Source organism: Chelonoidis abingdonii, chromosome 2 (genome assembly GCF_003597395.2).
Source record: "Chelonoidis abingdonii isolate Lonesome George chromosome 2, CheloAbing_2.0, whole genome shotgun sequence".
In the NCBI taxonomy this organism is placed as follows: domain Eukaryota; kingdom Metazoa; phylum Chordata; order Testudines; family Testudinidae; genus Chelonoidis; species Chelonoidis abingdonii.
Genome location: NC_133770.1, coordinates 263,735,267 through 263,746,355, shown reverse-complemented (window position 1 = coordinate 263,746,355; position 11,089 = coordinate 263,735,267).

Genomic DNA, 11,089 nt, shown 5'->3' with positions numbered 1-11,089 from the left:
AGTTTCCTGGAGGAAACTATTCCATATTCATTCAGTGTCATACTAATTTCATGATCTGTGTCTTAAACATTCCATTTCTTAATTTTATCCCACTATTCCTAGTCATACCTCCCCTTCCCACACTAATACTTAAACCATCCTTTGAAATACTGTATATTTCCTTTAAGGTGTTGCTTACCCAAATGACATACATTTAGCTCAATGAAAATGAGAGCTTCCCTCAAAAATAAGGATTCATGTAACTCCATTGGAGTTAGAAGAATGAGGAGGACTTGGCCGTACAACCATCTGGTAATAAGGCAGCCAGAATCAAATGCAGAGTCAGGTGTTGTCTCAGAGAGGAGGAGATCAGCTCCTTCACTCAGAGTCTATGTAGTTCTCTTAAGTTTAGGAACTCATTCCTACATTCACCTTTTTAAAAAATGCCTCTAAACTTTATTAGCAACAATAAGCAATCACTGTTTCAGAAAGCCACCACTCTGAACAATCAGGATTACTTATGTAGTTAAATAAGTATCCCTATCTGTGTGCTTGTACTTAAAGTTGCTGATAATGCTGTGTTTAGCTATTCCCTCAACATTGAGCCACAGCATTCCCAGGGCCAGCATGATAGCTTGAACGTGGGGGGTGGAATTGCACCAGGAACATCAGCTGGCAAGTGACCAAGATTTAGTCCTAGAAAGGACTAAATCCAGTCCACTGGTTGGATCATCAGTTTCCCTAATATGAACCAGGTACTCACAGGGTGTGCAATGAGAATGCTGATCCTTTGCTGGCACCAATGCTTTTCAACCTTTATACAAATGAGTTCCTGCTTACCTAGATCTATAAGTTTACATGTGACAAGATGACATTTGCCTAGGCATCCAAGCATGATCATTCTCAGAACCTGAAAACACCCTAAACACTGACTTGATTAAGATAGCCAAACACTGAAGTCAGTGGCATTTACAATCAAGTGTGACCAAGACTGTTTTGAGTGTGTTTCATCTTTCCAATGGCAGAGCAGCCCAAGAACAGAATCTCTTGCAATGGACTTTACTTGAAACAAATCCCACCTAGCCTACCTCAGAATAAGGTAGGGGTGTCATGGTACAATTCCCCACTCTGAACCTTAGCATCCAAAGATGGGGTACCAGCATGAATTCCTCTAAGCTAATTACTAGCTTAGAACCTGTAGCGCTGCCACCAACCAGGAATTCCAGTGCCTGGTACACTCTGGTCCCCCCAAAACCTTGCCTGGGGACCCCCAAGACCCAGACTCTCTGGATCTTAACACAGGGAAAGTAAACCCTTTCCCCCACCGTTGCCTCTCCCAGGCTTCCCCTCCCTGGGTTCCCCTGGAAGATCACTGTGATTCAAACTCCTGAATCACAAAACAGACGAGGACAATTCACCTTCTCTCCTCTTTCTCTTTCCCCTTCCAGACTCTTCGCTGAGAGAGAAATAAATTCCTGACACAGATGAGAAATTTAGTGCCCTCTCCTCTCCCCTCTCGCCTCTCCCCACCAATGTCCCTTGGTGAAATCAGACCCGCGTCCCCTGTGTCTCCACCGGAAAATAAAAAAAAAAACACAATCAGGTTTTAAACAAGAAACTTTTAATTAAAGAGAGAAAAAACAGTATAAAAATTATCTTTGTAAATTTAAATGGAATAGTACAGGATTTTTAGCTATAGGCAATGGGATAACCTCCCAGCCTAAGTATTCAAGTACAAATTAAAATCCTTCAGCAAAAATACAAATTTGAACTCCTTCCAGCCAAATGCACAATTAAACTCCTTCCAGCAAATGCACATTTGCAAATAAAGAAAACAAACATAAGCCTAACTCGCCATCTACCTAGTACTTACTAGTTTGAATCTATAAAGAACCTGTATCAAGGAGATTGGAGAGAAACCTGGTTGCACGTCTGGTCCCTCTGAGCCCCCAGAGTGAACAACAACCAAAAACTAACAGCACACACAGAAACTTCCCTCCCTCAAGATTTGAAAGTATCCTGTCTCCTGATTGGTTCTCTGGTCAGGTGACAGCCAGGCTTACTGAACTTGTTAACCCTTTATAGTCAAAGAAATATAAAGTATTTCTGTGCTATTAACTTTTCTTATCTGTTTCCAACAAGGGGATAAGAGAGGGATAGCTCAATGGTTTGAGTATTAGCCTGCTAAACCCAGGGTTGTGAGCTCAATCCTTGAGACGGCCATTTCAGGAACTGGGGTTAAAAAAAGTCTGGGGATTGGTCCTCTTTTGAGCAGGGGGTTGAACTAGATGACCTCCTGAGGTCCCTTCCAACCCTGATATTCTATAACCCCAGATAGCACTCTCACAGCTCAACCACCTGAGGAAAGCTGAAATTAAGGTGAGGTTGCATAACAACTTTTTAAGCACATTGGCTGGCACTTCATGGGAAGCAAATACTCCAACTCTCCAATCATGCAGTTTAGCCCCGTTGCTCCGCCACGGAATACTGTGCTCCAGTCTAGCTCCATTCATCTCACATCACTTTCCCTGACCAGGTTTCTGTGACATTGATGTGGTGTGAAGAATAGTCTGCAGCTGATGTGGGAAACCAGTCTCCTATAACTGACCTGACCATGCACTTACCTAGCTTTGATTTGCCCTTCTGCTCATGGGCCCTTCTGAACAGATTTTGAATAGACAGGGTCAATGTGCAGCCCAGTCTTTACACCTGGGGCCAGTGAGAGGATCCCAGGTGATGCTGCAACCAAAGACAGACAATGTCTCACATCACTGATGGCTGTCCTCTGACCAGATTTGATTGTGGTCTGAGAGCTCTGCACTTTGCTGAGGAGGTTGTGGCAAATTGGCTTGGCATCCAATAACTTAAAGGAGTCTTCTTAAGGCATCATAATTTTAGGGCATGTGATGTGTGTTATCATTAGATTTCAATAGATATCAACACAAGGCTAGTCACACAATTGCAATGGCAGTCCAAACTGTGTGTTTTACAGCTATGATCCACCAAGCGGCATAAGGAAGTGAATAACTGCAGCTGAGCCTGAGTTCACTTCAATGTTTAATACATTTTTATTTTTGAATCACAGAAAAAAAATCAAGCACAAAAGTCAGTTACAATCAAAGGACAACAGAAGTGTCTAACAATGAGACTAGTTATGAACAGAACAAGATAAACTACCAAGTGTTACATATAAAATCAATAATGCCACAAAGGATTAGTTGGGTAGATTTTCTGCTTTAACTAGTATTGGGAAATATGCTAGGAAGTCAAACAGAAAGATTTGGCTATTTGTCACATATTGGTAAGATATCCCAGGAGAAGAGCCCCATACAAGTATATGGCGGGGGAGGAGCAGGTAAAGCAGATACAGCACTGCTGCTGTACCAAACCATCTCCCCAGTACAAAAACCATAGAGTTTTGCTATTGGCCTGCTATCTGTCCAGCAGTCATCAGTAAAAAAGCATAAGGAGCTCAGCTGTGTCCAATGCTCATTAATATCCAAGGAAAGCAAGACATTATGCTTTTCTGAATGAATCAAAGTCAACGTGATGGGTCCCAGTGTCTCTCACAAGACCTGGAGTGCAATCCTAGCCCCACTAACGTCAAGGGATATCCCTAGACTTTAGAGAAATCCCACCACAGGATTAATACTGATTGCACATCCAAGCAATCCTCTTTAGACATTGCATAGTAATTTTGTAGCTGAGGGGTACCACCTGGAGTCACAGATTTGGTTTCAAAGATTGCGAATTGTGGACAAATGCTGCAGTGCCAAGATATGAGTGTCCATCCCCCACCCCCAATCTTGGTTAGCAGTGGGAAAGCAGACCGAACAAGCTAGGATTGGAGCAGGTTTCTATCAGACAATTACTATTACTTGCCCAATTAGGGTCAGAAATGTACAGTTTTTGTACACACAGACGGGTGCCAGACAGACTCTGTCCTGAAGCACTTATAGTTTAGAAGTGAAGACAGAACAAAACATGTAGAGTGGGGTGTGCCCATGAGAATGTGAACAGAACACTTTACAGAAGACGGATAAGTTGGAAGCACAGTATGTTAACAGGAAGATTGTTTTAATTATGTCGTACAGTGAGAAAGACTATATGGAGACACAAGTTAATGGAAGAGAACACTGTACTCCAACAAAACTAATACATAAGGGTCCATTCCTACAAGCTGAATGCCTCCTGTAAGCTGGTGAATACTCAACTCCTGCCAAAGCCAGTGGACCCATATTTTGCAAGCTCAAGCCCCAGACTCTTCCCACTTTTATGAAATTCAACATGTATACAGCTCAGTTTCCTCAGAAAAGGATCTTAAGTGAGTTATTTCAGCTGCTGATTCTACTCCAGACTGAGCACAGAACTCTATTACTCATAATTCCATTGACTTCAGTAGCTGAAATGAGAGCCAAATTTTCACGTGACTTTAAAACGTATTTGTTCTGCAAGTAACTGAACAGTAACAAGAAAGCATATATAGATCAAACATGCAAGAGGCCAACTGAACTCACTGCATACATGTCAATCTACTTTAATATACATTTACTTTGTCAATCTGTTGCATTTCATTAATAGGACTAGTTATGCCAATAAGCAAAAGTAATTCTAATGACATGGTTCCAGACTAAAAGGTTAAATAAATAAAAGTTGATCAGATTTGAGGCTGGAAGGGAGCCATCGTGTAAATAGACAAATTTTTCTTTCTGAATGTAGTGGGGTTAAAGTACCCCCAATAGCCATAACATCTCCTCCGAGGTTAGCAATCAGTCACAAGACACCAAATTTCTCTTGGAAAGAAATCCTCAAAAATACTGTGTAGACACTTATCTTAGTTGTAGTCTGTCTATTGACAACAGGAGTTAGAGCTACTTCTGAGTTAGAAATTCACCCCACAGTAACTCCAGTGCACTAGAAATGAATTGGGCCTATAGGACCAGCGGACCCTCCACAGGCACACCTGCAGGAGGTCCACCGAAGCTGTGGGACCAGCGGACCCTCCGCAGGCAAGCCACCGAAGGCACCCTGCCTCTTGCCCTAGCGGCGACCGGCAGAGTGCCCCCAATGGCTTGCCACCCCAGGCACGCGCTTGGAGCGCTGGTGCCTGGAGCCGCACCTGTCTATGGCCAGATCGCTCAAGGCATGGTGGAAAAGACTATAACGTGGACATTCAGCAGTGCCGCATGAAAAATCAAGGAGCTGAGACAGGTGTGCCAGAAGGCAGCAAACAGTCGCTCTGGTGCAGAGCTGCAAACATGCTGCTTCCACAAGGAGCTGCATGGCATCCTTGGGGGTGACCTCACCTCCACTGCCAAGCACCCTGTGAATTCTTCAGGGTAGCATTGCCAATTTTGGTTGGATATATTCCTGGAGGTTTCATTACATGCTATAATCCTCAATTAAAGATTAATCTTTAATTCCTGGAGACTCTAGGAGAATCCTGGAGGGGTGGCAACCCTAATCAGGGGAGATGGAGTCACAGGGCACTGCAGTGAACCCAGAGGATGAGGTACAGATGAGGAAGGAGGCGGCATATAGGGAATAGGTGACTGGGGGATCCAGTGCTGTGGATCCTGGATCCAGTGGTGTGTGATCCTGAGCCAGGACCTATTTTTGACTCCTAAGCAGTCAAGCCACTCCCAGTAGTTCAGCATCAGCAAGCCTGATGCAGGGGAGGGAAACTCTGGCAAGTACTCAGTTTGCTTCAATATAACAGGGACACATCTTTTTTAAAGATCAGGCTAAAACAGTGAAATAACCTTTAGGGGTGCAGTTGCTATCTGCTTCTCATTTCCGTGAATCCACCATCAATATCTCTAAGAAACTTTCCTGGAAGTAGTCTGCAATCATCTTGTGACATTGCATCCCTAAGACTCTATGGAAATATGCTTCTGAATGTATATATGACATAATTGGAATATGTTTTATGCTATATATGCCATGTAACATATCTCTGTAAAGGTTATGATCTACTAAATCTATTCATTTGTATGCATATATCATTTTTGTATTCAAAGTTATGAATATTGGCTGTGTACTTGTTTGATCTTAAGTACCCTTAGTAAAGCATTTGGTCAGCTTCTTGAGAAAGGAATGTGCAAATTAAGTGCCCAGTCAAGAAATACTTAATGAACAGTGGATCTTGGAAGCCTCCAATCCACATAAGAAGTCTTCCTGGAGACATTCAAGATAGCATGTGGGCAATGGCTGCTGCTTGTAAAAACTGAATCATGCATGGACATGTGACTTGCCAATGTGACTCCAAAACTCCATCTTGAAACTCGACTTTGCATAGGAGAGAGGAAGGGGTCTCCACCCGCAAGAGAAAGTCTATTTAAGCCTGTGGGAGAGCCCTCCATTTTGTCTTCAGCTGGCTCAAGAGATAGCCTCTTCACCCCCAAAGCATACCTGAAAGAAACTGGAACAAAGGACAGTAACTACAGGGGGTGTGAGTGATTGCTGGACCCAGACTAGAAGGAGACTAGTCTGTAAAAGGAAGCTCTGAGGGTGAGGATTTATCTGTATTCAGTTTTCTTACTGTATTAGGCACAGACTTGCATGTTTTATTTTATTTTGCTTGGTAATTCACTTTGTTCTGTCTGTTACCCGGAACCCCTTAAATCCTACTTTCTGTATTTAATAAAATCACTTTTTACTTATTAATTAACCCAGAGTATGTATTAATACCTGGGGAGGGGAGGCAAACAGCTGTGCATATCTCTCTGTCAGTGTTATAGAGGGCGAACAATTTATGAGTTTATGGATTTATTTGGGGTTTGGACCCCATTGGGAGTTGGGCATTTGAGTGTTAAAGACAGGAACACTTCTTAAGCTGCTTTCAGTGAAGCCTGCAGTTTGTGGGACGTGGTTCAGACCTTGGTCTGTGTTTGTGGCTGGCAGGGCTCTGGAGTCCTGAGCTGGCAGGGAAAGCAGGGGCAGAAGTAGTCTTGGCACATCAGTTGGCAGCTCCAAGGGGGTTTCTGTGATCCGACCTGTCACACATCTGTCAAAGGTTTCTGGAGAGGGCTGCCTTACTTCTTTCCCTGTGGTAGGAAACTTTCCCATGCCAGTCAGCAATTATTTCAGGAGGCGCCATTGCAGCACACAGGCTAGCAGCATACGGAGCCAGTCTGTAGCCGGATGCATGCAGGAGCTGTTCCCTTTCAGCCTTAGTTATCCTCATGAATGAGATATCAGCAAAAATCACCACCACCTGTGAAGAATGGTGCCAGCATTCAGTACAACTACCCTATCTACCTGTACTGATGCCAGAGTACTACCCCCACTTTATTGTCTCGAATCACCCCTTCCCCACCAAGCCAGACTCACCATGGCTGGGACTGCTACCAGGCTGTATGAATCCCAAGGGGAAGTAAGAATGTTGTGCTTGTAACATGTGCGGATCAAAGGGAGTGAATGCACTCACAGAAGTACCTCTGTCCATTGTTTCGCAGCTGCAAAAGTTCATGGCGGGGGCAATCCCTGCGCCGTTAGGGCGGCACGTGAGTTTCTGCAGCGGCAGCAATTTGGTGGCAGCTTCTGTCTTCAGCCAGAAGACAGAAGCTGTGCCTCAGTGCACAGCTGAACATAGAAGCTGCCGCTGAATTGCTGCCGCCGCGAAAACACACGTGCCGCCTTAATGGCACATGGACTGACCCCACTGTCTGCGGTGGCAATTTGGCATGCTACTTGGCGGCAAAATCACTGGGACTGCCGCCCCTTGCAGACTGCCGCCCCAAGCACCTGCTTGGAATACTGGTGCCTGGAGCCGGCCCTGACCTTGAGGATCTCTCCATCCACATCAGGGGAGTGGCTCAGCCAGATAAAGAGGAGAAGGAGGAGGACAAGGGAAGACATGTTCCAGGATGTCCTGCAAGCCTCTGGCACTTTGGATTGTAATCAATGACAAAATGCAGAAGGACGATGAGGATAGGAAAAACGGGCAGCAAGAGATGATAGCGCTGCTTAGGGAGCAAATAGACATGCTGCAGTCCCTGATCGAACATCAGACTGAATACATCCATGCTCACCTCCCCCTGCAGCCCATAAAGAACTGCATTCCAGGACCTTGCAAACTCTCCCCATGCACATTCTACATCTCTTCCGGGGCCGCAGCAGTACCCCCAGCCACTCCACCTTGCGAGAGAGTATACAAAATGACAGACACACATATCACCCAGCTGTCAGAAACTACACTGGTATATGCATTTGAAAATTCCCCATTCTTTCCCCTTTAAAGATAAACTTTATACATTCAGGTAAAACTATTTTAGCTTTGAATAGTAATATTTGCACGGCTGTGGAATAAAAATCTATTTTTGAAATATTAATCAATCTTTATTCATCTCGTCTCCAACATATGGTGGCTGTGCACAACATTCAAAGATACTATAAACAGCAACAGTTGCATTTGCATTGTTATATTAGAGCACAAACACTCATTACAAGGTTCATAGCATGGTGCAAAAAACAATGCCTGGCATAGCATGTTACAGCAACACCCATTACTGTGGCTCATTGTAAAATGTTCCTTCAAAGCCTCCATGAGTTGAATAAGTCCCTGTTGAGCCCTTCTTAGAGCCCATATGTGGCTGCTCAAAATCAGACAAATGATCCACCTCCATGCTCCACTCCTGTAGAAACTTCTCCTCCTTTGCAACACAGATATTATCAAGCCTACTGCAGGAAACTATGACCATGGGGATATTTTCCTCACTGAGGTCTAATCTCTTGAGTAGACAGTGAAAGAGGCCCTTCAAATGTCCAAAGGCACATTCAACTGTCATTCTGCATTGGCTGAGCATGTTGCTGAAGTGCTCCTTGATGCTGTTGAGATGGCCTTAGTATAGCTTCATGAGCCACAGAAGTAAGGGGTAGGCAGGGTCTCCCAGGATCACTACTGGCATTTCAAACATTCCCAGTGATAATCCTTTGGTCAGGAAAGAAAGTCCCTGCTTGCAGCTTTCTGCACAAGCTTGTGTTCTTAAAGATGTGTGCATCATGCATCTTCCCTGACCAGCCCATGTTGATGTTGGTGAAATGACCCCAGTGCTTCACCAGTGCTTGCAGCATCATAGAAAAGTAGCCCTTTCCGTTAATTTACTCTGTGGCAAGGTGGTATGGTACCAAGATACAGATAAGTGTGCCATCTATCACCCACCTCAGTTTGGGAACCCCATTTCTGCAAAACCATCCACTATTTTCTGCACATTGCCCAGAATCACAGTCCTGCATAACAAGATGTGATTAATGGGCCTGCACACTTGCATCACAACAGTGGATTTACCGACTCCAAATTGATTCCCAACTGATCGGTAGCAATCTTGTGTTGTCAGCTTGCACAATGCAATCATCACTCTTTTCTCCATCGTGAGTGCAGCTCTCGTTTTGGTGTCGTTGTGCCAGAGGGCTGGGGCGAGTTCTGCACACAGTCCTAGGAATGTGGCTTTGCGCATCCAAAAGTTCTGCAGCTGCTGCTCATCATCCTATACCAGCATAATGATGCGATTGCACCACTCAGTGCTTGTCTCTAAGGCCCAAAACCAGTGGTGTGCAGCTGCTCCATGAATGCCGACAGCAATCTTGAATTGTTTCTTTCCACAGCGCACAGCAAGACAGCCACCAAGGCATCATCATCAGACTCGCACCTCCTGAAATATTACAGGATTAGGCTCGTTGTGTTTGTTGCAATACTGAAGAGCAGTGTTGGCTCCATGCTTCTCACAGAGATGGTAGAAATGCAGGCAAGTGGGGCTTTTGAAAAGTGGCACAAAACGTAATAAAATGTCCATGGAATGATGGGATGGAGAAAACTGCATCATGGGATGCTGAACACATGTTCCCAGCCACCCCTGTGACATTGCAAACCCTTCCCAAAACACACCGTGCTAGATGGTGGTAAGGTGCACAGTAGGATAGTTACCCATGGTGCTCTGCTCTCTGCATTGCTGCAAGCGCTGCTATTGTGGACACACTGGCAACACAAGGAGCACGGTGTAGACATGCAACAGCAGTTTAATTACTGCAGTGGCTGTACAACAGCGTAACTTACGTCAACTTAATTTTGTAATGTAGACAAGGCCAAAGTGTCTGTACCTCTCCTGAAGTCAACGGAACTGTGCCCATTTGTATTAGTGAAGATTTAATCCATAGTATCACAGGATTGCCCCCCTATAAAGACTTCTTGGTAATGCAGCCTATTATTTCAGGTGTTCTAAATCTGTGATAAGAAGGACCTTTACGTACATTTCCACAGATATTTATGGATAACATTGATCACTGACATCTCTTGCCTAAAATTTCATTAAGACTTCAACTGTGTGAAAAGTGCGTTGTTGACTGTATACATTTCTTGGATAAATTGATGCAGTGGACCAAGTTCTGTCTACTTACATTTAACGTCTGAGGTCAGCTCTTCATCTCAGAAGCAGGACATCCACCCATTCTGAGATTATGCACTGTTTCTTTCAATTGGTAGCAAGAAGCTCAGTGCAGAATAGGAGAGTGAGACACAGTAACTAAAGATAACAACATTCCTTATTCTATTACTCTTCCTCATTCAGGATTAGGGCTTATGTAGACAAGGTGAAAAGTGGTGTTGGAGTGCTTTTGCATTCTAACTAGCATGTCGGCTGTGTGTGCACTAGAGTCCAAACTAGGAATCTATAGACCTGGTGCTTTAAGAGGGACAGTTTCACAAAGTTGAACAGTTATGAGCCAGATCAATTGGGAAGATAATCGAGAAGGAAATTTAGGCTTTAACGCACCCACTTCACTTCCAAATGGCCACAACAAGATATCAGAGTGGGAGTTGGGCAGGATTGTACTCTGGCAGTTTGCTTGAACTAGCACGCTAAAAACAGCAGTGTGGTCACAGCAGCACGGCCAGTGGCTCAGGCTAACTGCCAGAATACAACCCCACTCAACCCCCCTGGGTACATACCCCCAGCAACTCAGGCTAACTGTCCCACATGACCATACTGCTATTTTTAGGTGCTAGTTCAAACACAGCTAGCACATGTATTTCTAGCCATGTTGGGAATTACATCTCCCAGCTGCTGTGTAGAATGGCCACGTGCTAGCCTCTGCTGAAGCCCAACTAGAGTAT